The sequence below is a fragment of the Fukomys damarensis genome, unplaced genomic scaffold (genome assembly GCF_012274545.1).
Source record: "Fukomys damarensis isolate Sample0158 unplaced genomic scaffold, DMR_v1.0_HiC HiC_scaffold_18, whole genome shotgun sequence".
In the NCBI taxonomy this organism is placed as follows: Eukaryota; Metazoa; Chordata; class Mammalia; order Rodentia; family Bathyergidae; genus Fukomys; species Fukomys damarensis.
Window position 1 is genome coordinate 5,400,248 of NW_022900930.1, and position 25,047 is coordinate 5,425,294.

At 39.0% G+C, this 25,047-nt stretch overlaps 1 long non-coding RNA gene across 1 annotated transcript in view; it reads right to left on the reverse strand.

Annotated features, from left to right (window-relative positions):
• Nucleotides 1-4,975: 4,975 nt before the first annotated feature.
• Nucleotides 4,976-25,047, reverse strand: part of LOC104848541 — a 112,249-nt gene continuing 92,177 nt past the window's right edge. Inside the window, exon 3 of the long non-coding RNA XR_004517846.1 lies at nt 4,976-5,162. This is a non-coding gene — a long non-coding RNA (uncharacterized LOC104848541). The remainder of the gene's footprint in view (nt 5,163-25,047) is intronic.

Sequence of the window (25,047 nt, forward strand, 5' to 3'; positions counted from 1 at the left end):
TAACAAGTTCAGGGAATTCCTCTATACTCCTAAATTGACAGTTTTTACCATAAACGGTGCTCACTGTGTTCAAGGACTTTTACTGTGTCTATGACTATATGATTTTTATCCTCTTTCATGGACTTTGTTGTTATTGGATTATATTGATTGATTTTCTAAGACTTGATGAGTCTTGCACAAGTTAAATAAAATCCCTCTTAGTCATGGTGTTTAATTCTTTTTATATGTTGTAGAATTTAGTTTCCTTGTGGTGTGCTGTCATTATGAGAATGTTGGTATCACAATAATACTGGGCTCATCAAAGAGGGATGAAAAATGCGGCCTTGCCGTGTCATTCTTCCCCATTTAACATCTTCTTGGAATATGGTATAAAGGGTCCTGGCATGTGGCATTTTCATTATCATCGCTTTTACATATTTCCAATTTAACTGGAAATTTATTTGAAAGAGTATTGCATTTTCTAGTTGAAAGAAACGTTTTTATACTTGAATGTTAGTATTAGCTATGTAACCAATAAATTTATAGTATTATTATAAAAGAATGTTATTTAGACTATTTCTACACCAGAGCATATATTGTTTTTCTTTGAAACTTCATATGTAATCACAGTATGTGCTAGAAAAGGAGGCTCAACTCATTTCAAACTGTCACATTTGGTTAAGTTTTTTTTCTTTTTGTACTGGGGATTGAACTCAGGTCCTTGTCCTTGCAAGGCAGGCACATTTGGTAAATTTTATTTAGATGTTTCTCATGCCATTTAGAGTTTTCATATCCTTATTGCTTTTAATGCACTTTCTTTGTCCCTCATTAAAAATGTAAATTAGCTGGGTGTGGTGGTGCATGCCTGTAATCCCAGCACTCAGGAGGCTGAGGCAGGAGGATCAATGTGAGTTCGAGGCCAGCCTGGGCTACATAGTGAGTTCCAGGTCAGTCTCAACTCCGCAGTGAGACCTTGCCTCAAAAAAAAAAAAAAATTAAACTTCCTAAGACTAGTCTTTCTGCTTATCTTTATAAAATATTTAATATAATTTACTATAATCTTTATCTTTCATGGGCTCTTTTTCTGCTTTTCATTATAAGTTACTCATCATTGTCCTATCTTTAGTGTTGATTCTTCTTTTTCTTATAAAGTGCCTTCATTTATTTCATTTAATGCTATTATCCTGAACTTGAGATTTTCTAATAGAAAATTTGGAAAAGTATTCTCTGTTTATTCAGTTTTTAGTGTGAACACTTAGAATCTTTAACCAGTTCTTCATGAATTCATAATGATATAACCATTATAAGCAAATAGGAAATTAAAATACTTCTGTTAAAATACCACATTTCACTTTTTGCCTCTACCCCCTTATTTAAGTTCTTATTCTATTTTTTCTTGTTTTTTTCCAGTGATTAAATTTTTGTCTCCATAATTTTAACTATTACTTAATTTATTGAATTTACCTTATCTACTCAGCTTCCTGTGTTTATGATCTCTCCTGTTTTCTGCATGGTATTACTTTATTTTTCTGTGTGTGTGATGTAGGTCTTTCACATTGAGCTCTATGGCCATTATTTCTGCTGCTCTTTGGCCTGTGTTGCTTCATGTTCCCCTCCAATTCTCTAGTAATACTTTCTGCATTGCTGCCATGGCCAATGCATGTGAACCCTTGACAAGCTCCTCCGTAATTATTCAGGAATCGGTAGTTTTCTAATTCTTGCTAATAATCTTTTTTGTTTTTGTCTGGTTACAAGGTTCTGACTTCAGACTTTAATTCTTTGAAGGGTTACTAGGAAACGCTACCTTCTTATATTTTTGTGTTTAGGCATCTGTGATTGTATTTCCATTTATGGAAAATAATGATTTTGTCTGTGATATTCTTCAATCATCTTTGAAATCAGTACCGGATTAACCTATGCGTTAGTGAGATCCATTCGGTGTCCTTTCTCTTTAATACAATGTGCCCTCTTTCAAGATTTCTTTTTTTAATACAAAGTCAGTGGTGGATGGGACTCCAGCTGTCTTTGACTTGGTATATAGAGATGCCTGGCATTAAAGAGAGGCTAAAAAGTTGACGTTGTTGTCAGTGTATGCTTAAAGCTTGTTTTAAAATTAAAATTGAATCTTTCGGATTCATTATAGTATATTTGGAGGTGCACGGATAATGTGTACACATTTTAAAATTTGTTGTTTTCTAAAATCTTTTCACCCTTGCGCATCACATTTCCTCCTCCTGTTAAATTCTGTCCACCATGTCCTTTACTGCACTTCCACAGATGTCCTCCACCTTCGAAAGAGTCTTTATTTCCACGACAGCTATACATTTCTTTATACTGCGTTCTGTAGCCCAGACGGCTCACTTTTATACATTCAATATCTTTTTTACTCCATGATAGGTTTTCTGCTTTCAGGAAGTGCTTTTAAAAAGTGAGAATTTTAGAACCGATTTTTATTTAAATGGCTATGAGTAGTAATGACTTTTTCTGCTCCACAGCAGTGAAAATAAGTGCATACCTGGTATTTGTTTTACTATGATTTTTGACCTTCTTTAAAAACGTTTAGTTTCCTTGTTCTTAGCATAATTTACTTTATGCTCATTTATTTATTTTTCTTTTTAAACGGCCTTATGTTATGTGGTATAGATTTGCTTTGCATAACTGTGTGATAGAATTGTATACTTAATTATTTCACGTTGGAGTGATACATATTCTTTGCAGCTCAACAATTCCAGGTGTGGAGGGTTTCAGCCACTATTCTGGGATAGTAGCAATTTTCCTTGATTTCAAATGATGTCTTTAATGATAGGTTTAGTACGAAAAATGTTTAACTTTGCTTCTTCCATCTAACAGAGACCAGCAGCTGCAGTATTGCTCCAGATTTGTATTTTATTTCTTCTACTCTGGCTTACTTGCAAAGTACTTGCTGTAAATTGTGCCTGTTTCTGTGGCCCATCTCCTCCTCTTCCCCCTGTCTCAAAGAGTAACTCTTGCTTTCAGCTTTTTTTCCCCTAAAATGGAATCGTTGGGTTGCTTCTTAATATATCCTCCCTTCTTCAAATACTGAGCTCCACAAACCTCTCTGGGCTCTGTTGCTATAGATGTCTTGATTTATTCCCACATATCCATGTGTTTTTTCCAGTCCTTTCTTTCTCCATGTATGGAAATCACTTTGACAGCCAATGTGGAATCTGTTTTCTTTTCTCTTTGCTTGCAGGACTATTTCTGAGAAAAGGGAGGCTAAAATCTCTTTATTCTCCTATCTTTAAGTAGAAAGCTGTCATCACTAATGTATCACACACACACGCACACACATACACAATAGCTGGTATTGAAGAATTTTACTGGCCAAAAATCTTGGGACCAGGAAAATTTGAGAATACCTTCCTTCAGTACTGATCAAGAGATTCACATCAAAAACTCTTCGTTGGGGTTCAACCCATGTGAAAGTGGAGGAAGGACTGTGTTTGCTATCATCTTTCCAGTAAGAGCCATCGGCATCCACATGGCTAAGGAGAATCTTTCCAGCTGGATTTTGCTATCCTGGATTTCAAGGAGCTATCCATATGCACTGGGTGCTCAGACTTACAAGCGATTACTAACTCCTGCCAAACTAGGTGAATTAAGGGCCTGTCATTGCTGGGAGAAATTATTATCCACTTGGTGATTTAAAGCTACAGAAATCTATTGCTTCACAGTGCTGAGGCCAGAAGTCTGAATCAGAATCATTAGGCAGAAGTCAGCAAAATTCCAGGACTCCTTCCCTTCGGAGACTGCAGAGGGGAGTGAATTCCACACTGCTCCAGCTTCCTTCGGCTGTTAGCTGTTCTTGGCTGTGATTGTGTCTTTCCATTTTCTACCTCCATCTTCACACTACCTTCTCTTCTGTGGGTCTTACCTTCCTTAAAAGACACTTGCGACTGTATTTAGGAATCACACAGATAATCTGAGACAATCTACCAATTTCACAATCCTTAAATTAATTGCATTTTTAAAGACTATTTTCAAACAGTCATAGCTTCAGAATTCAGGGATTAGGAGTTGTTATCTTTGGGGGCCATTATCAGATGACCACACTGTGAAAAACCCATTTCTAAAATCTCAGCAGTTGACACATAACCCACTTCATTCCCTACACTCTGTAGAATGGAACCCATTTTTCTTCATCTATAAATGTACCTCACAAAACTTTTCAACTCAAAGCTGTGTTGGTTTTAATAGAGACATATAGCAGTATGTGAGCTAAGATGGAAAAAGTAACTTTAGAAACATCAAACAATCTTTCTCCTGTTACCTATAAGAGTTTAGATTTAGTTCCTACCTGAGGTTGCCTACAGAACAGTAGAAGCAAACAAAAATGAGCTAATTGATCAAGGAGCATATGCAGGGAAAATTTGTTGAAAAATCATCTAGAGTCAATGCTCTATGTCAAGAAAACAAACAGTTACAACTGGCACAAGCAATTATTTGAAAGGTTTGTTACTTATAATAAGACAGTTTCCTCTCTCTCTCTTCTTAATGCTGACAAAGTTGAAATCAAGAACAGCAGAAAGTATAAAACAGTGCAACTGATCCTTTGACTCAGATGAATGGAATTTAAATATGACTTACACTGAGATTTATAACCACCCCAACAAAATTGATTCATGTAAGATGTGTGAAATGTAACCAAAAGAATGCTTTACTTTTCTAAATAGCTAAGCAGGGCTACATTGCAAGGAGGTTTAGGATGGGAGATAGTGGACATGTATTTTCATTAATAAACAGTGTGTGACTTATTTCTCTGGAAGTTCTCGTCTACCTGGCATGGGTTTGACGCTAGGCCTATGATGAGTCCGAAAGTACCGTTTCCTTTGGCCGTTCACATCGCAATAGTTATTTTGCTGTGATGTCATTCTTTTCACTGTAGCTTGCCCGGGAATTTGAATCTTAGGAGGTAAATATGGATAGAACACTGCCACTAGTAGTAATAAAGAAGAGGACAATTAGATTGCTTGCAGCTTTTATTTCTTTAGTTGTTAAAATCTGGTGTGAATTGAGGTTGATGATGTGGGCTCAGTACCCCTGAGGGCTGAATGGCTTGGCTTCTTTTGGGGCAAGAGGCTGCTGTACTTGTCCCCTTACCAGGCATCTCACTGTTGTGTGTCATTGATCCTGGAGGAGTAGAAAATGAAAGAGTCCAGGCCCTGTGATTAAACAGATCAACATATGATAGCATCTAGCATTGATAAAATCTGAGGTTTGAACAAAACAGGGGGATCTTTACAAAGAAAATATTATTCTATGATTATCATATTTAAAACAGTGCTTTCCACTGTTAATCTTGAGGGGGATTGCTCAGGTTGGGATGAGGCAACAGTTAGGGTTTAATCAGAACAGCAAGGTCACTCTGACTGAAAGGGAATGAAATTGAACACATATGTGTAAATATCACATTGTCTCTCCAGTGTGGGAAACCAAAAGGGAAAAGAAGGACCCAAATGTGTAACGGATAATATGAAATAGGAAGAAACCGTTCAAAAGGAAAGGGAAACCGTGAAAGGAAGAGGGGGGAAAGGGAAAAAAATTGATAAAAGAAGAAAAATGGAAACAAAGCTTTTTAAAATGGGGGAGGGGAGGTTAAAGGGGGGAGGGGAATGGGAGACAAGAATCAAGCTATATCCTGTACGGGTACAAACCACCTTGATGAATGTAAGCATGATGTATATTTAAATTGTACCAATACAATTAGTTAATTAAACATGAACGGAATAGGGCGCGATTACATAAACACAACATGTAAGACAGTTACTTGTACATCTGCGCTGGGCCTGGAGCCACAACAGTGGTGCTGGCGGTTGGGAAAGCGATGGATTGAAAGTGGAGGGCGCACTATTGATGGCAAACTTGCAGGGTGAGCTGCCACTCGCACCTTCCTCTCACTTTCTCAGGCCCTGAATTTTTTGGTGTAAGTGACTTGCTACAGAAGAAGCTGCTGTCCTACCCAAGAGTTACATGTGAACCTGGTCAAGGCTCGGAGGAATTAGGAGGGGAGTTTAGTTTGAGTTTGAGTGTGTGGCTACCAAGAAGACCCAGCACATGCGTGAACCGAAGCTCCGCCCTCGGCCCTTTACCAGCCTTGAGAAGGCAAATGCTGGTTTTCACTTCAGGTGGTCCTTTGTCCAAAGCTCACGCGTCACTTTTGGCCCATGCTATCATAGAAATATAAAGAGGGGAATCCGAGAATTTCAGTTTTTAGCTCAGTTGATACAAATCTCCCATAGAAAGAGATTTTGTTTTAGAGTTTTATCCAGTCTATATAGGTGTGTGTGCATACATACAAATATGTGTGTATATGGATACATGTGCATATAAACATATAGTCCAGTGCTAAACATCGTTTCTGTCAATCAGGGACTGCATATACAAGAGGAATCCATATATTATTATGTCACCTAATGACATTCTCGATGTCTTTGTGTAAGTACAGTCAGTGATAATCTACAACAATAAAATCACCCAAGGACACATTTCTCAGGATGTCTCACCATCATCCAGTTATGAATGACAGTATATGCAAACACACACACACACACACACACACACACACACAATCTTCTTTCAAGAGGTCTACTTTATTTTCTCTCAAGGGTCTGGATGTTGAATCTCTCACTGGAAGGAGGTGAGTAATAACTGCTTTTCCTTTCATTAGTGTAAGACACGGACCAGCAAGCTGCAGCCTGTGGGCTAGCGTCAGAGTTGAGTAGCTTAGTTGCAACAGAGCCCACGTGGGCCTACGAAGTCTAAAGTATCTACTGTCTTCCCCTTTGCAGAAGACTCTTGATCCCCGGTATAAAGCTGGATAATTAGGGTATTTTGACTGGTGGAATTCTGAACTCCTTAGACAGCTCATGCGTCCCCATTTTGGTGAAAAGAGGTGATTATCAAACCCAAACCCTCTCACTCCATCTATACCTCTCTTTAATTGTTTTGCCACAATTATGAAAACGCTATAACTGGAGTTTCCCAAAAGATAAACTTCTACAAAGCATCTGGTGAAACTGCTGATATATGATGAGGTCTTACATTTCCCATTAAAAGTGATTAGATTTCCACTGGGTTGATCAATCCAGTTCCTTTAGTGAACACAGGCCTGCAGAAACAACACCCTGGCACTGGAGCTTCAAGATTGTGTATCAAGTGGCTAAGATCACAGTTCTCTGCCTGGGGTGACTAGATGTACTTCAGCCCTTTAAAAGGAAGTTGATGGTACTCGTGCCTTGTGATCAACTTTTGAAAGAAAGAAGTGAAAATAGAATGTTCACCTCCCCTTGTCCTGATGTTGTTAGAGGCCAGCTGCTATGCTTTGAATGTCTCCCAGACATTTGTGTTGGAAGTTTGATTTGCAAAGCAATGGTGTGAGACAGGGCCTGACCCAGGTGTTTGGGCCACAGAATTGATTAGAGTCATTATCATGAGCATGGATTGGTTACCTCCAAAACCACATCATCATGAAATAAGTCAATTCCTCATGCCCCGCCCCTCTCTCTGTGGCTCCCTCTCGCCCTTTCACTCTTTGCCGTGTTACAACACAGAGGATAGAGAAGCCCTAATCAGATACTCCCCACCATGCTCTTGGATTCCCTAGCTTCCGGAGTCCAGAGTCAGAGACCTCAGGTGGTACGTAGTAGTAATGGAGAATGGACTAAGACCCCAGCTCTATTAAGAAGAGAGATTGTTTTTTTCTTTCAGGGTATGCTAGCTACAAAAATTGATCCAGGAAGAATCATAATAAAAAAAAATCCTTCTAGCTTATATCAGACCAATTAAATCAGGATGTCTGCACCAGGTTATGGCCATATGGCTACGTATTTGAAAAGTGACCACTGACTCTATGAAATTCACAGTTTAATTGAGCCTCCAGCTCTATGGTGAGGTTTAGTTCAATTAGGAAGTTAATGGTCACTCTTTTTTTTCTTTTCCTTTCCTAATACATCTCTGCAACAGTTACCTTCCTGACCTTCTCCTTTTTACCTGTTAATTATGTATGCAGCACGGTTCCTTATTTAGGTGCATGAGTTTCTTTTTGTAAATGGAAAACTTTATTAATAAGACACAGGTGAAATTTCAAGAGTGTTTCCTCCTGGGAGGCGACTTTCAACACTGCATGAAGCTAGCAACATGGTAAATAAAGGTTATCTTTTGAGGTCTCATGGGCTGGAAAGTAGGCAAAAATTAGAGCAAAGAAAGGTCTTCGGTTAACTATCACTGGGATTGTTTACCCTGGTTGTGCAGCTTACCAAATACTCAAAATTACAGAAAGACTGTTCTTGCTGCTTGACTATGGGACACAGTATGTGTATTTTGAAACTGCAATAATGGTGCTGTTTGTCCAGGCTTTCTAAATCAGCCAGAGGTCTTCAACCTTAATCTTTGTTCTTTTCAATGTCCATTTTCAACCGCTGTGATTCCCAGTCTTACAAACAAAAGCACAGTGGAAAAATGCCCAAAGCATTTGAGAGAATCTGCATAGCATATAACAGTAGAAACCTGTGGTTTCCAAGGAAATGAAAAGCCAGGAAGTCACTAAACTTTCAAGAAGGCAACACTTAATCCAAATAATCCAAAAGCAATCTGCTTGGCAATCTAATTATATTTCCTTAGGAGGAAACTGCAATAGTGTTTGTTAGCATTTAATTGCCTCCCTTTAATATGTTTGTGTTGTACTCATTTCTGACTTCGTTCCCAATCAAAAAGTCCCTTGTAATATTTGATTTAGCTTCCCAGACTAACCCAGGGGATTGCACTTGGATTCATACATAATCAGACAGAAAAACTTATTCTGTGTATGTCAGGGCTGATGTCAGTTTCTGGAAACAATCACTTTTTGCGAACAGGTGGAGAGAAGTACTATAGATGGAAACTGACTGATTGGTTTTGTTCTACTTACATGCTGACGCCTGGGAGGCACAGAGAGAAAACTTCATGCTTTGGTTTCTCCTATTGTTTAACTTCGAGAAGGGTAGAGATCGCTAAGAAAATGATTTCTCCTCAGCTGTGTGTAACAGAGCTAGATGGTTATGTCCTGTTGGATGACTGCATTTCGGCACGAGCCCTATTCCTCTATATCAGTGATGGTGTTATGCTTAAATGGAAAGGCCACATTTGCATATTATTCCTGATTTTTTTTTTTCAGAGGTCTCAGAGGAGCTGGGTGAAGGTTGAGGTCAAAAGTTACTTCTATCAGGAAAGTCACACCACAGGATTTGAATTCAAATAGTCTTGCTGATGTGGAAAAATGCCGATATCACTCCCAATCCCAGTGCATGGTTTTCCTTTATCTTGCGTACTATTCTCTCAATGGATTTTTAGTTTTTCTTCAACTACTTTATCTCTACAAATGCCCTTCCTCTGCCTGGAATGTCCTCCCAGGGTGGCTCTTTTTTCTGCTCTGTTCTCTGCCACAGATGCCACCCCAGCCCCTTCCCCATGGGCAAAAGACAAACTGCACTATCAGTGAGGCATTACCTTTGCCTCCAATTTATAATCACAAGGTTGCATTCATTTCGGACATTCAGTACTATTATGTTAAAGAAATGAATGAATACCAGTAATCTGATGTGCCCCAGTGAGCCACATACAGGGAAAGAGAACATGCCACCCAATTTGTTAATTTTCTTTTCAGTTCCACAGTCAAGAAAATTGAAAAGACATATAACAATCAGGCCATTGGGTTACAGGAGTGGCATTGGAAGGGGTAAAGAGAAACCACTTATTTCTCTTTACCTTTCCAGATTTCTTTGTTATGGTAAGCATATATTAGGCTTATAGTATTAAAAAACTAAAAGCTATGTGTATAAGGTGAAACTTTATGAAAATAAAGATTATATTCTTTAAAAAATACATAACAAATGGCTCAGCCAGACATAGTGATCAAATGTAAAACTGGCAGTATTTAGATGACTTCAATTGCAAGAAACCACCTCCATCATTTACGGGAGATTATAGATTTGGGCCAAAATTATTTATGTGTTAGGTTTTAAATTTTCTCCTCAGAATGAGCCATTTTAGTGTTCTAGTAAAACTGAACAGCTACATGAGTAAATCAATTTTTAAAAGGGAGAAAGTCTGTTAAAATGCATAAAACCAAACTAGGAGTGGATAGAGTACAAACAGCCTAGGAGAACTGGCAGCCCCAAACACAGGGAACCTACGATCAGCTCTGCACTTGGCCTGGGAATCAGCCCAATGACTCTCTGCCAGAAGGAATATTAGAAATTCAAAGATAGTGTGTGTCTGTCTCTCTTTTCCTGGCTTCCACTGTGGTAAACTCTTGACCCAAGATTTGCCCATCTGAAAGCAGATCTCGCTTGCGAGCAGATATGGAAAAGAAGTACAAAATCTGAGGAAGATATTAGGGATTTAGGAGAAAACTTTTCTGCTTAACACATTGAGCATCAGTACATCAACCTGAGAGAGCTCTGACACTATTTGTCCCCCACCCCAGGGTCTAACTGAGATGAAAGTTGTGCTCAATATCACTTCGTAATAAATCCTTCACTGGAGAAACGATGGTGGAAATTTTGCAAGGATTTGAATTCAAGTACATTTCCCATTTCCCAAAACACACTCTTGTCGTTTTGAAGTATAGATTCATTCATAAATTCTCACCAAGTGAACATCTACTGTGTATTCCTGGAGGGGGAGCATTGAACAAAACAGGTCTCTGTTTTGCGCTTGTATTCAGTGTGCAGTGATGAGCAACAAACAAGTGGGCGAGTCTGTTACACCTGCCATGACTCAGCATGCTATGAAGTAGCTTAAATAGAGAAGTAAGGTGTGGCTTTTGAGAGCATCAGTTTTTAAGCCGTTGATAGGGAACCATCTGTGAGTTGCTCTCACCGCAGAGATAAATGGAATCTACGTTGTGAGGTTTCCAGAGAAGAAAATCATCTGAAAACTTCAGCTTTGGCCATGCCTACATGGGGAGGTCAGGAAGAGGCAGAAGGAAGATGAGGAGGTACCCGGACAGGGAGGGAAGCCCCGAGGATGCACACGGGCTGAATTAACATGATTACAGATCTGACAAGATTGATCTGTGGTGTCAGTGACTGCATGCTACAAGTAGTTGTTCAACAGGGCGTTGGTGTTCTAGCAGGGATGGATAGGGGCTAACGTTTTACCTGCTCTGTGTCTTCTGGACACTGCTAAATGGAGATAAATATTGCTCTTTTACTTGTTGATTCACTTGCACTTTGGCTTGATCAGGGCTGTATCTCCAGAGACTAGAACAACGCCTGGCACGGACAAGTGTGAGTAACACTATTTCCCACAGGCAGAACACTATCCCAAGTCACATGAGCCTGGGTGATGGACACAGTCTTGGTCCATAACAACTGGCCGCTGTTGATATGAGCCGTGTCCGGTGAGGCAGTCTGTCTGGCTCTGCACACTTCTCGGGCACACTAGTGAGAGCTTTCCCTGTGTTTCTCCTCCTGGTCTACTTCCTCATGTAATTTGTGGGGAGGAAAGGCGTTGGCTGGAGCCGCCATCTCCTCTTCTCAGCTGAGGGCTCCTATGAAGCTCACTCAGGATGTCAGTTGAATTTCACTCTGTGTGGTCGCAGGACTGAGGTCCCTGAATTGTACTCCGTGTCTCAAGGATATTGCTGCCAGCCCCTAGAGGCTGCCACTGCTCCGTGATACACATACCTCTCCAAAACATTCCAGTTCACTCCTTCGAGGTCTGCAGGAGCAAGCCTTCCATTGAAAATTTCGGACCTTCTCTATCTCTGACCTCCCAACACAAATTTAAAGAACTTGTGAATTTAAAGCATTAGTGTGATTAGATCAAGCCTACTTTGATAATCTCATTTTCCATTCATTTAAAGTCAGTTGATTTCCCTCAGAAAACTAGGATTAGAGGTCTTATTTGACCCAGCTATCCCTCTTCTGGGTATCTTCCCAAGAGCATTAAAAGCATCATGCCACAGTGATAAATGTACATCCATGTTTATAGCAGTAGACTGTAGTAGGCAAATCTTGGGAAAAACTAAAATACTGATCAACCTATCAACTGAGAGATGGATAAAAAAGATGTGTTTTTTTAATGTAATGAACTACTACTCAGCCACAAAGAAAGGTAAACGTGAGACATTTCTAGGTAAATGGATTCACCTTGAAGAGAAATAAACAAAGAAATCAAGGGCTTGGAAAGTAGCTCAGTGGTGCCAGGTCCTGAGTTCAATCAATTAAAGCTGAAAAAAAAATTCCCACAAAACAGCAACAATAATAGCAAACAGTGAAATAAATCCAACACACATGTATAAATATTGCATTGTTTCTCGGGTGTGAGAACCTGAAAGTATAAATAAGGACTAAAATGTATAATCCATATTGTGAAATAGGAAGAAATTGTTCAAAATAATACCAAGGGTCAGATACTTTGTTAATAATTAAAATGCTTTATGCAAAAAAAGGCATAGATTTCTTAGGAAAGGAGAGATAGATTAGCAATTAAAAATATATTCTTGTGTTGGGGATTTAGCTCAGTGGTTCTGCCGCCTGCCTTGAAAGCGCAAGGACCTGAGTGTGATCCCCGGTGCCCCCCCCCACAAAATATATATATTCTTGTAAGAATATAAGAAAATGTATTCATGATACATGATGTATTTACCATTGTTCTCCAATTATTTTGTTATGAAATTTTATTTTTCATAGAAGTGTTTTTATATTTTCCTTATTAATTTCTACTTGAGTTGCATTAAAATAAAAAAGGGATAAAAATGAAGCCAACTAATAGTAACCTCAATGACATCTGCAAAATCCCTTCTGTCATGTGAGAGAACATGATTCTGCCACATTCTTAGGTTCCCTCCACAAGCCAGAGGAAGGTATTGTGCAAATCACCAACGCCAAGCAAGGTGAAGCGGCACACGTACAAGCCCAGCTTCGGCGATTCGGGGATTTAGGTGCGACCATGTTATTTTACCTACGTGTAGATGGAGCCCAGTGTGGATGGCCTGAGTTCAATCCCCAAACGCAGAAAAGTATTCATGACATCAAGGTGGGAGTCGGTCTCCCAGCAGCAACTTCAGAACTTGTCCACCCAAGCAAAGCACAGGTTTTATTCCTGCTTGACACAGGACTTCCTCATTAACGCGAAGCACCACATTTGAAGCTCTGAGTTGAGTTCCTCTACTCTGTCGTAGGTGGATTGCAGCGCAACTGTTGAGCAGGGAGATGAGGTTGTAGGCAGCAGAGCCTGCAACAGTGAGGTCAGTAGCACAGCTCAGCTGGGGCACTGTGCCCCTGTAACCCCCCATGGCTGGAGCTTGGCCTCCTGGATCACTGCTTGGTGTTCAGTGAGAAGAAAGGGGCAGAAGGTACTTCAGGATCCTGACTTCGTTCATCGTAACGGTCAGAGTCCACAACACAGATCCTAATCCCTAAGGATTATAAAACACATTCCAGACGATCACCTTCCATGTTAAAAATCCAAGACTATTTGTGCTGTGCATCTCCGCGTTCATGGGATCTTGGTCTCATTCTACCTGAATACTCGTGGGAAGATTATGGAGGTTGGAAGGACTTGAGGACTTAAGAAGTCAGCAAGCCGTGGGAGACCCCATGCGACCCAGATGCTTTGAGAGCTTGTCACTCCGCTTGCTGGAGGCACTGTTGAGAGAATCACGAAGGCCAGCAGGCCTATGGGAAGCCGCCCAGCCCACTGGCATTGTCCTTACACCTTTCAAGAGTGCTGGTGATCTCACCCGGCATTTTTTTTCAGAGGATCTGCACTGTCCAAAAAAAAAAATCACATCACCTCCACTTACGACAAAAGGCATCTCCCCGCATTGTTTTTTCTGACAATTTCCTGTCAGACATTTGCTAAGCTCCTCAGAAACGCAGACAGGAGGCTTTGACAGAACAAGGGTGACATTTCAAAGAAAGAATGATGATAGGATGCCTAACAGCACACTCCAGAAATACGAACTTTTGAAAGGTACAGTGGAAATTTCAGAGCATTAGTGTGGTATTTCATTGTGTAGTGCTATCCACCCAGTCCTTTCATGTAGCTCAACATGAGTTAAATTATGTAGCCGTTGCAAATGCCAAATCACAGAAAGGTGAATTTAAAATTCTTATTTTACAGCTTCGAATTAGTGTGGACACTTCCCATCAAGAAGGACATTTGTTTCACTTGAGTTTTTGGCACAAATATTGCTCTTTTATGAACAAATTGCAGTTGGCAAAAACGATATTCCCCACTGGTACAAGGAAGGTATTGCTTTTACATTCTCAATAACTAAATGAATATTTATTTTGGATAGCTGCTTTAGAAATGCCTTCCTTGAAGAGTGTTAGAAACTATAGTTACCACCATTTGAAATACTAAGCCATAAGTACTGAGAAATAGCTTGCCCTTTCCATAATACAGAATTGAGCAGGAAAGTAAGACACTTTTAGCAGCTAGATTGCCAGTTTGGGAGAATTCAATAGGATGATTGAACTCAATAAGGGCAGATCCAGCCCTTTTGGCTGTTCACTTCACACCAGAGTATAATTCTTGCAGATGGGCTCCCACCTGAATTGGCACCTCTCTCCTTCAGAACCTTGGTAGCAGGAAGGTTGTTATACCCACCTCCTGCTTGGAGCAGATTCACAGGCATAAAGTGATCCAATTTTTCCTTGTTCATTTCCTCTCAAACGACAGGATAGAAGTTTTGCTTTCAATCCTGGGTTCAACATACAATTGTTGGCACTTTGACAACTTCCCTGAGATACACATCTTTACACAGAAAAATGGAGACAGACAAATGAATCCACACGTCCCATCACAGAAAGTCTCCTCACCAATACCTGCCCACCTATAGTGAAGGCAGAAGGTCTTATGACCTGCACAGGGTCGGGCCCACGTTGGTGCTGTGTTATTCTCCTTTACCTCTTCTCTTCCAAACACAGAGAGCTTGAGGAAACCTGGTTTCCTCCCGGGTTCTTACTCAGCTTCCTGACAGTACTTCTTCTAACCAGATCCTCGCCTGGTCCAGCATCCTCCCTCTGAATTTCTTGCTTCACGTTTCTCCATAGAATCAATACAATGAACATACAGAACACTGTACCTTTGGCTTATTTCTTTAAAGATGTATGCATTTAATTCTATTAATCACTGATTTGTCTAGGGGCCTGGAATTCTGCTTGGATACAGAAGATACTCAATGAAGATTTTTAAGTGAACGCACAGTAAACATTTTAATGCACTTTGGAAGTCGCTTACTTAATTTTTTTTCTACAAAAAAAATCACTTGAATCTATTTTGCAGATGATGAGAATGGCGTTTAAAAGCACTAAAGGTCTTATGACTTGAATGTGGCCAGCTGGGACACCCCCTCCGCCTCTACATCCTGGCCATTGCATTATTTGCCTCTATACTTCAAGAGGTCCTTGTAACAATTCATTGTAAAATTATGTGCTGTTTTGAAAATTGCAATGTTCTATGAAACGCACTCAAAATATTATTTTTGTCTCACTGCTTTGTCATAGGAACACAAGGCAGGGCTGTTTATTAGAAATCATTTTCTTTTCTTCTGCTTTAATTTCTGATGGACATAAAGTCAAATAACATCCCCTGTGTTCACTGAATCACTAGGAGGAGAAAACCAAAACTTTGATGGTGTGGGAGGAGGTAGAAGAGTATGGGGAGTGACAGGTGAGGGGCTCTATGGCCACAGTGACAACCCCGCCCCATGAAGAAGTATGAGTTCTTGGTATCCTTGGTTTGGGGAATCATCAGCCTCTGAGTTTCCTGTGTGCATCTCTGTCTGAGAGTAAGCTGGACCAACATGGCCAGCCCTGCCACAGAGCATGAAGGCCACCTTTGTGGGCCCTTAGCTCTCAGTTGACTGTTTCTGCAGCCTGGGATCCTGCTTTACAAGACTGTCTCAAGTCAATGCTGCTGTAATTCTGGGGACATACCCTGCTCCTTCTCAGGCGGGAAACACTCCATAGCGTAGTCACTCTTTCTATCCTTTGAGAATCACTAACTGCCTCTGAGATGGGGATGAGGGCTCGGCCTAGGGCCACGAAGGGTTGCAAATAAGATGTCACACTTTACTGTTACAGAATGGAATGCATTTGTCACAGCCTTGACATCTGCAGCCAAGAGCACTAGCACCCAAGAGCAGTGTCCCATGGAGGACAAGCCGTGCACATCATTTCCTCTGTGTAGGCTTCTGCATCTTTGCAGACTGCTTCTGTTTCCTGTCCATGCCAAACTTGGGTAAAGAAACTGGCACCTCTCTGGTTTTCTCCAAAGAAAGAGTCACTCAAATATCTGAGCAATGACATAGACTTTGCTGAGGAATTTACAGAGGAAAAGGATGAAGAGTTTACATTAGCCTTCAACAAACAAGGAGAAGAACTATGGCAGACAGTATTACTTTCCAGAGCCTCTTTCTGGCTATACTGCTACCCATGGGGTGAGAGACTGGGTCTATAGACACAGCTCCCATGCTGAGCTCACTCAAAGTATAGAGGAGACTCTGAAAACTACTCACAGCACAGGTAAATGATACAAGCAATAAATGAATAGAGAACTAAAATGATTTTAAGCAAATCAATTTTTCTTTCTTAAAATTTATGATCTACTGAAAAGACATTATGTGTAAAATATGATTTCTTAGAAAAATGTAAGGCATTTTTAAATGAATGATAGACTCCTTAACTAAATTATTCTAAAAAAACTTCAGAATACTTTTGTGAAAAGTCAATAAATACTTAACACAATTGTGGGAAATTAATCAGCTTTTATGAATTTGGATTTTCTTATGCTGAGTTTATTCAAAAGTAAGTTAATATGCATATGATTCAAATTCCTCACGTCTCTTTTTTTTTAGTTTGGAATTTGAGTTTTACAAAGTAAGACCATATTTCTCTGTATACCCCCAGGAAGTAAATATCTAACTGAAATACTGGTGGGGGGCAGTCAAAATGTCACATGAGTAAGGAATAACTTTCAATGTACTGTCAAAGATGATCTAGTTTTGTATTGATTCTCAAACAAGGGAAATATGCCTGGAAGTCTAACTTGACATTTACAATCAATAGCACTCAGATGTCACTGGAGCAGAGGGTAGGAAACAAGATGACTTTAAAATTACAGCCATGAATTTATAATTACATTAATGAATTGAAGTAATTTATTGAATTAATGTTTCCAGAGTCTAAAGAAAATCAGCCTACCACAGCACATTGCTGAGGGAACAGGGGACAGGATCTTGATTTTTCTGGACTGGTCTTTTTATGAACTGGTTTTGCTTTGTTCTTTATCCTGTTTGTTATGTAGGGCTTGGAACTCCATCTTCTGAGATGTCATCATTTTTTGCCTACAAATTAACCATTACAAGTAAACTAGTCAAAGAGTGGGCCCTCCTGGAACTGAATTGTGATAAGAGCAAGCCACCTGTCTCTTCTGATCTTTATGTCATCCTTACCCAAGAGTCTCAGAGAAAATGTTCTTTGTGTTTGCAGCAGGAATGCCTTGGTGGAGAATAAAAAGCACTGCACACTGTAGGTGCTTAAGGATCAGTACTGAATGGCTGAATCAGCCAGAAGACGTTGGCATCTGTAACACAGAAGGAAATCCACAGTCACAGGACACACAGACTAAAAATCATGAGTGTGATCTTTTAAACAAAAAGATGGGGACTGCACAGCTGATACTGAGGTGATGTGTATTTCAGAGACTCCGTCTCAACTTGAGTTCTTCGTGTCCTCAGTGATACATTTCTCTTCATTTTCTACAGTGATTCCTTTGACGACTTGTCTGGTCTCAGGGATTTAAATACAGTCCCCTTACTGATGGACAAAGTTATGCCTATGGCCATGAACTCTTCCTCCAACTTTAAATGTTTCTCTCCTCTTGCTCACCTTAAATCTGCATTCTGATGTTTAATGGATACCTCACACTTGACATGCCTCAACCCAAACTGTGAGTTACTTCCTTGTCTCAAAAGATGGTGCTCTGCCAGTCTTCCTTATCCCCGTGAATGGCAATTCCATCTTCAAGAATGAATTATATTCGACTCTTCTATTTTATCACAATTCTCAGACAATCTGCAGGAAATCTCTGTCCTCAAAACACATACAGACTCTAACTCTATTTCCACTCCAGCTTGTGCCTCAAGTCATTGCCTTTCATTTGTATGGTTCCAAAGCCCTCTTTTTGAGTCTCCCTGCTTCTACCTTCCCAGTACCTGACCTCACCCATAGTCTTAAAAAACAAGCAAACAAACAAACAGTAGATGCAGCGGTTCTTTCATAGCACAAATGGACCAGGTCCCTTCTGTACTGTAACTTCTGTGATGTTCTCCAATCTTGTTGACAATTTTTTTCTCATTGAGTTTAATGGCACTTTTTAAGTATACAGTACAGTTACATTGATATTCGGATTGTGTACATTTATGTGACAGATCTTGGTTCTCATTTTTTCCCCATACCCTTGCCCTCCTTTCATCCCCTCCTCCCTTTCCTATTTACAAAGACTTTGTTTCCATTTTTTCCTCTTCTCATATTCTTTTCTTTTCCCTTATTTAAAAAATCCCATTTTTCAGTGTCCTAAAGGAGCCTGAATGACCTGCAACCTCACCGATTTCCCTTCTACAACTCTCCCCCATTGTCAGCTCTTCTGGTCAAATCAGTCTCCTTGCTGTTTTTCAAATATGGTGATCCTATTTTTACTGTCAGCTCTTTGGTTGTGTAGTTTTCTCTGCCAGGAACCCTCTTCCTACAGATAATTTTAGTTCATAGCTCAGTTGCTTCTGGTTTCAGTTCCTGGATCATTTAATGACTGAGGCTTGGTCTGACAAGAAATGAAAGAGAGCACCACCTCTCCTGTAACATGCCTTGTGCTCCTTTGCTTTTATTTCTTCACAGCTTTGACCAACTGCTTATTGGCTTACTTTGTTTAGTGAAGATTTTTTCAGCTGGGATGTAAGTTCCATAAGGACATGCATAGCACTGCTGTTTGGTTTTGCAACTGGACACCCAATGGGTAAAATCTCCAATACATATCCTTGAATAAGTGAAGAGTTCCAAGTACCATCTGTTCTAAAGCATGGCAAAGCAAAGCTGCATTTGCCCATTAAAGGAAAACCTTCAATTTCTTTATTATTCAGTGTTGTTAATATGCCTAATTCTGAGGGTGCACAACAATTATATTTTAGGTTTTCATTCACTAATATGTTGTCAAAGAATTAAACTTTTGCACCATAGTTCCTCTAGGGCATCAAATTAAATGCTTACGGGGTAAGATAAGGATTGTCAGAAATAAGTTGGCTCTTTGAAAATGCAGAGGTCTGTTTTAGCCTTAACAAGATCTGCCAACACTGTTAGTAAGTACCTGCAAAAACTAGCAGCCAAAGGAAGCAGTGAGAGTCAAAATCCATGATATCTGTTGGGCTCTGTCCTTCTTCCAGGCTCGCATACAGTTTTTTGCCAGGCAGATGTAAATAGAAGGACACACCCCTTTCTCCTGATCCGAAGCCCCTTTCACTCTGGTCTGTCCAGGTTGCTAAAAGGACTGTGCATCCTCTGTTCTCTGATGATAAATGAAGACGTGCAGGCACAGGCATGCCAGGAGATAGTTGTTGGTGCACCTAGGTCGAATTCAAGCAGAGTTAAGTGCGTGATCTTACAAAGGTATTTCAACATATATATTTTGTAAACCAGAGAAATGTCTTGTGGAAAGAATCCTAAGTAGAATGTCATTCAGGGTTTTTTGTTGGAGTTTCAAGAAACACTCAGAATTCTAGAGGTTTGTCCCTTACTTTGGCGATTTGACAAAATGAATTTTTCTTGCTTTATTTATAGCAATCAGGATCCTTCAATAGCCTCTGCTCAGCTACAATGACTCCAGAGGATCCGAACATATTCTGTGCTTTCCGGAATCTGTGACTTCACGAAACATCTCTGGTAGCCTCTTCACCCGAAGTGCTGTGTTTGCATGATTGCAAATTCCAAAACCTCTTTTGGACTTCTAAGTACAGCACAAATACTGCTTTTTCTTTGTAGTTTTACCTATTTCCCCTAGGATGAAAATGACACCAAGCCTTTGCTCCTCCAGACTCTCACGTTTGTAGATGTCTCTGCAATTCCTATGTGTATGTATAATAAACATATCATAAATTGTATATGTGTGTAATGTTGTGCCCCTTTTAAATGTGCGTGATGGTGGATGTTAGAAGCTACTCATTGTTTCTGCTTGCACTCTTTTGAACAAGCTCATCTTTCCCTGATGTCCCTGGCTGATGAATGCCAGTCTCTGCTATTGTCCTTCCTGTCTCGGCGCTGTGTCCCACCTCACAAAGGGCCGGTCTTTAGGTGTGGGTTTGGCAGTCCGCTGACAAGAGCACAGGCCATACGAAATACTCCTTCTTTAGTATCACAGCTGTAGAAAGCCTTTTGTTTAAAAAAAAAAAATCCTCATCTAACAATAGGACAGTGATGGCCCACAAAAGTATTTTTTACTAAATTGACATTCGAGGGAGAAAATGTGCTATAATTACTAAGAGCTGCTGGAAAGATTAGATGGTGGAGATGGTGTTTTTGAGTGACTTAAGGATTAATTTTTTAATTTTTTGGAACAGTGTAACTGCACTGCACAGGTTTTCTGGGGGAGTTTCATAGGAAATGGCTATCTGGACTCAAATCACTGATGCTATTTTTTTAAATGGATCTGCTGCTCTACCTCGAAGTTGCCTGAGATACCCTTTATCCTAACATCCACCATAGTCTTTCATAACTACTAGTTCAGTGTGTGTCTTCAAGCCCAAGCTGTGAAACTGGGACAATTAGTAATCAAACTTGGCTTGCTGATCATTCTATTACCAGACCCAGCATTCACTTGCTGATTGGATAAACTGGTGTGTATCTTAACAGTGCAAGGTGAGTCAGTTGGTATTTTATGAATTATTGTGTTCTTTAAAAAATGACGCCTAACAAAATATACAATCCCTAAGTAATCTTTTATCAGAATTAATTTCCCTTCTCAGCAAGGTAGACATTTAAAATGGTTCAATTTAATACCTTTTTGGTTTTAGATACTTCAAAAGTGATTTTAGGAGTTAGAATCTACAGTTAATTTTATATTGTTTGGTACCATGTGAGCAATAATTGGCTCCAAAATTGCAGGGTTCTGTTAGGACTATTAACCTATAAATACTTCTATAAAATGTAACTGGAATCTTGAATTTAAATGTGATTTCTTAATTATGCAATTTCAATATATTCCTATATTTGGCTTGTTCAGGGTTTTCCTTTTCAATGTATGATCTAAGAATATGTTAATTGTAGGCTGATATAACTGTGTGTTAATTGGTGTTTAGAGTAATAATATATAAATATTCATGTATAATTTGCAATTGGAAATTTTAAAGTAAAATGGAACTTTTAAATGAAGTATAATTTGCCGTGCAACTGTTTATTTTTACAAAAATAACTTTGCTTTATGACTTCCCTGAATATACCAAATGGACATAAAGTTTATCAAGAGCTGGACATGTTAGCGCATGCTTGCAATCCTAGCTACTTGGGAGGTGGAGGCAGAGGCAGGAGGATCACAAGTTGTGGCTCAACCTGGGAAACTTAGTGACACCTTGTCTCAAAAATAAAAGGCTGAAGATGTAGCTCAGTGATCCCTGGACTCAATTCCCAGGACTGAGAAAAAATTATCTGAAATTATAACCAAAACTGAAATGCAAAATCATAGAAAAGTAGGGAAAGGTGGAATTATATAAACACTTAACTCGACATTGATTACTTTCTCATTAACACTGTGTTAAAAACTGTAAGGGACTACAACATATATATGATGCTGATATAATCATGCTTTTGGAATGTCCAATAATACAATAAAGTAAGTGATTGAAAAAATCAAAATAATTGATTGATGGATTGAATTTCTTAAAATAACAGCCAACAGGTAGATGCTGATAAAGTATGTACCCTGAATTATTTCTTACTGTAGTGTGAATTGGTTGAACAAATATCAGTTGAGCACTTCTTAGGATAAGCATAATGATAAATGATTCACATCCATTAATTAATTTGGTCTTCCCAGACATCTGCTTAACTATTTTTATTTTCATTTTACAGTTGAAGAAATTAAAGATCAATTATGTTCAGTAATATGTGACTATCTAGGAAATAATTGGCAGAGCTGGAGTTTGAATTCACTTAGCCTAAGTATTTTTCATCCTACCCCAGTTGAACAAGAAGAGGAAAAATGTGTAAAGATTGAGAGGGAGGGGCCGACCGAGGAAGGAAAAGATATGTGGCATCGTAGGTGATGACTGTGAAGGATGCTAATGACTCCTTAGGTAGGAAGAGGATATTTGAAACTGACCTAGAAGTCGGTATGTGGGTTGTAGTTGTTTTTCGGTGGACAAGGGAAGATGCTCCTTGAATTTTTCTGTACATAGGGAATTCTGCTGCAGTGTTTAAAAGGAAGACTAGATAAGAGATGCTCAAAGCGTGGGCCTTCCCTAGGAGAAATAGATAGCGTCCAGAGATACTTTTTCAATTGTTCAGATAATGATCCCTTATTCCATAGGATTGTTAGCCCCGGTAGGTAAGAAGATATATTACCCTTTTCCATAGCAAAATAAACATATCTCCATGGCAAGTGACAAGACTGCAGGTGGTCAAGGGAAAATCCGATCTGATAATGAGATAAATCCTCTGGAATTTGCACCTGACCTATGATAGTGAACTTGACTGAGTCCATCAAAAACTCCTTACACAGAGACAGACAAATGAAAAATTCTTCTGGAGAAATTTTAATGTCTTCCTCAAGTTTCTGAACATCAAGACTTTGAGATAGTAAAATGAAGAGAATTGGCGATTGCATGTAAAACAGTTTGAAAAGTAGGTAACATTTTTTCTAACTCTAAATATATACGAATTGACTTCTCAAAAGAATGGTTAAACATCATCAAATTAATAAAGGAATATTTTATTTTGTTATACAAAGTATACAGACAAGTTAACAGGACAAACTATCTCCCTCCCTTTCCACGTAACACCACCTTGATTAACAGGACAGAGAGTTTCTATAGGTTTTTTCCTGGTCTAATTTTCTTCTCTGCAATTCTATGCAGAAATACATCATTTGAACAATTTCAAAGTACTTAATAGGAATTATGTATTATAAATGAGTTAACCTTGTGCTTGCTTTGGCAGCACATATGATAAATGAGTTAACCTTTAGTTTACTGGTGAATGCTTTTGTAATTTCCATTGTCTTACTCTTACAAGTAATGCTGTAATAAATATCACTGTACATCTATTTTGTATTCATTATACCCATATATGCATACACAGGAGAGTCATATTTTGCTGATGAATTCTCACATGTGGACTCCTTAGGTAAAGAGCTGTACACAGTTTAAGATCTCATATCTCTATATATCATATGTATTCCCCAAAACAATACATGAATGTGCCTCTCTCCTCGTCTTTTTAAAATTTATTTCTTAACTGTTCTCAATGTAAGCATGCCAAAACACATTAAATAATTTAAAAATTATAACACTATACATAGAAAACAGTATCAGTAATGTTATCATTCTTTACTCTAGTCCTGTTATGCTTTGGATTTTAAAAATTCTCCAAAAGTTTCATATATTGTGAAGATACTTAGACCATGGGGCACTATATTCTTCAGTTCACTAGCCCACTGATGAGTTCATAGATGACTTGCTGGTAGGTGGGGTAGGTGGTGGGTCCTGGTTAGAGGAAAGTCACCAGAGGCGTGACCTACAAGGGCTTATTCTTGCCCTAGCTCCTCCTTCTTTCTGTCCTTTATGGCTTCTATGGGTTAAACAGCTTTCCTCTACAGGGACCCTTATACCATGCCCTTTCTGCCTTCTATGCAATCCATGGACTGAATCCTCTAAAAACCATGAATGAAGATTGACTGTTCATATTTTGAGGGGTGGGTGTCAGGAATTTTGTCTCAGCAAAGGGAAAGTGACTGATACAAACCTCTTGTCTTAATCAACAGAAATGATCAAATGCTAGATTTTTTTATCAAATGCTAGATTTTGTGTTTTATCATTTCCTTGTCTTTTAAAAACTTAGATTTCATTTATTAGAACAGCTTCTGATTCATGAAAACCTTGGCTAGAAGTGGACTTAGGGACCCAAACATGCATAGCTTGCCCCATGATCTATTTTGAACATCACAGTGGGGCATCTGTCACAGTCAATGAGCCTACATTATCACCAGAGCTCACAGTTCATGCTAAGGTTCACTCTTGTACTCTCTACTGCTTTCAACAAGTTTATAGTGATAGAACCATTATAACACCACAATGAGTACTTTCACTGCTTTAAGAACGCATCTGTACTCTACATATCCATTTTTCCTCCATTCTAATCCCTGATAAGCACTTATCTTCTTACTTCCTCCATGGTTTCCCCTTTTCTAGAATGCCATATAGTTGTAATCAGATAGAATTTAGCATTCTCAGAGTATTTGATAAGTATACTTTAATCATATAGTGTTCAACATTTTCACTTAGTGTGCATTTATAGTTTCTTCATGTCTTCTAATGATTTGATAACTTATTTTCAGCTCTGACTATAATATTCCATTATCTGGATGCACCAGAATTTATCTACGTTTTGAGTATGCTTTCTATCTATATATCTTACTTAGTGAAGTATCTGCTGGGGTCTATGGTCCATTTTTAATTGGGTTGTTTGCACTAGATAGAAAATAAACATATAACTAAGATTCACAGCATTGGTCTAGCATAAATTGATAATATGAATTACTACATCACACATATTGGAATGGCCAATATTCAGAACACTTGTAAAACCAAAGCTGTAGAAGATGAGGAACATCAGAAACTTTCATTCAATGCAATAGGATTAAGCCGTAGTTTGTCAGTTTGTCACACAGCTAGACAAACATAGTCTTATATGAAATCCTGAAAGCATACTCATTGTTAATCACCCAAAACACCAAAACCTGCCCATGGATGCTTATGGCAACTTTATTCAGATTACTAAAACTTGGAAGGAACCA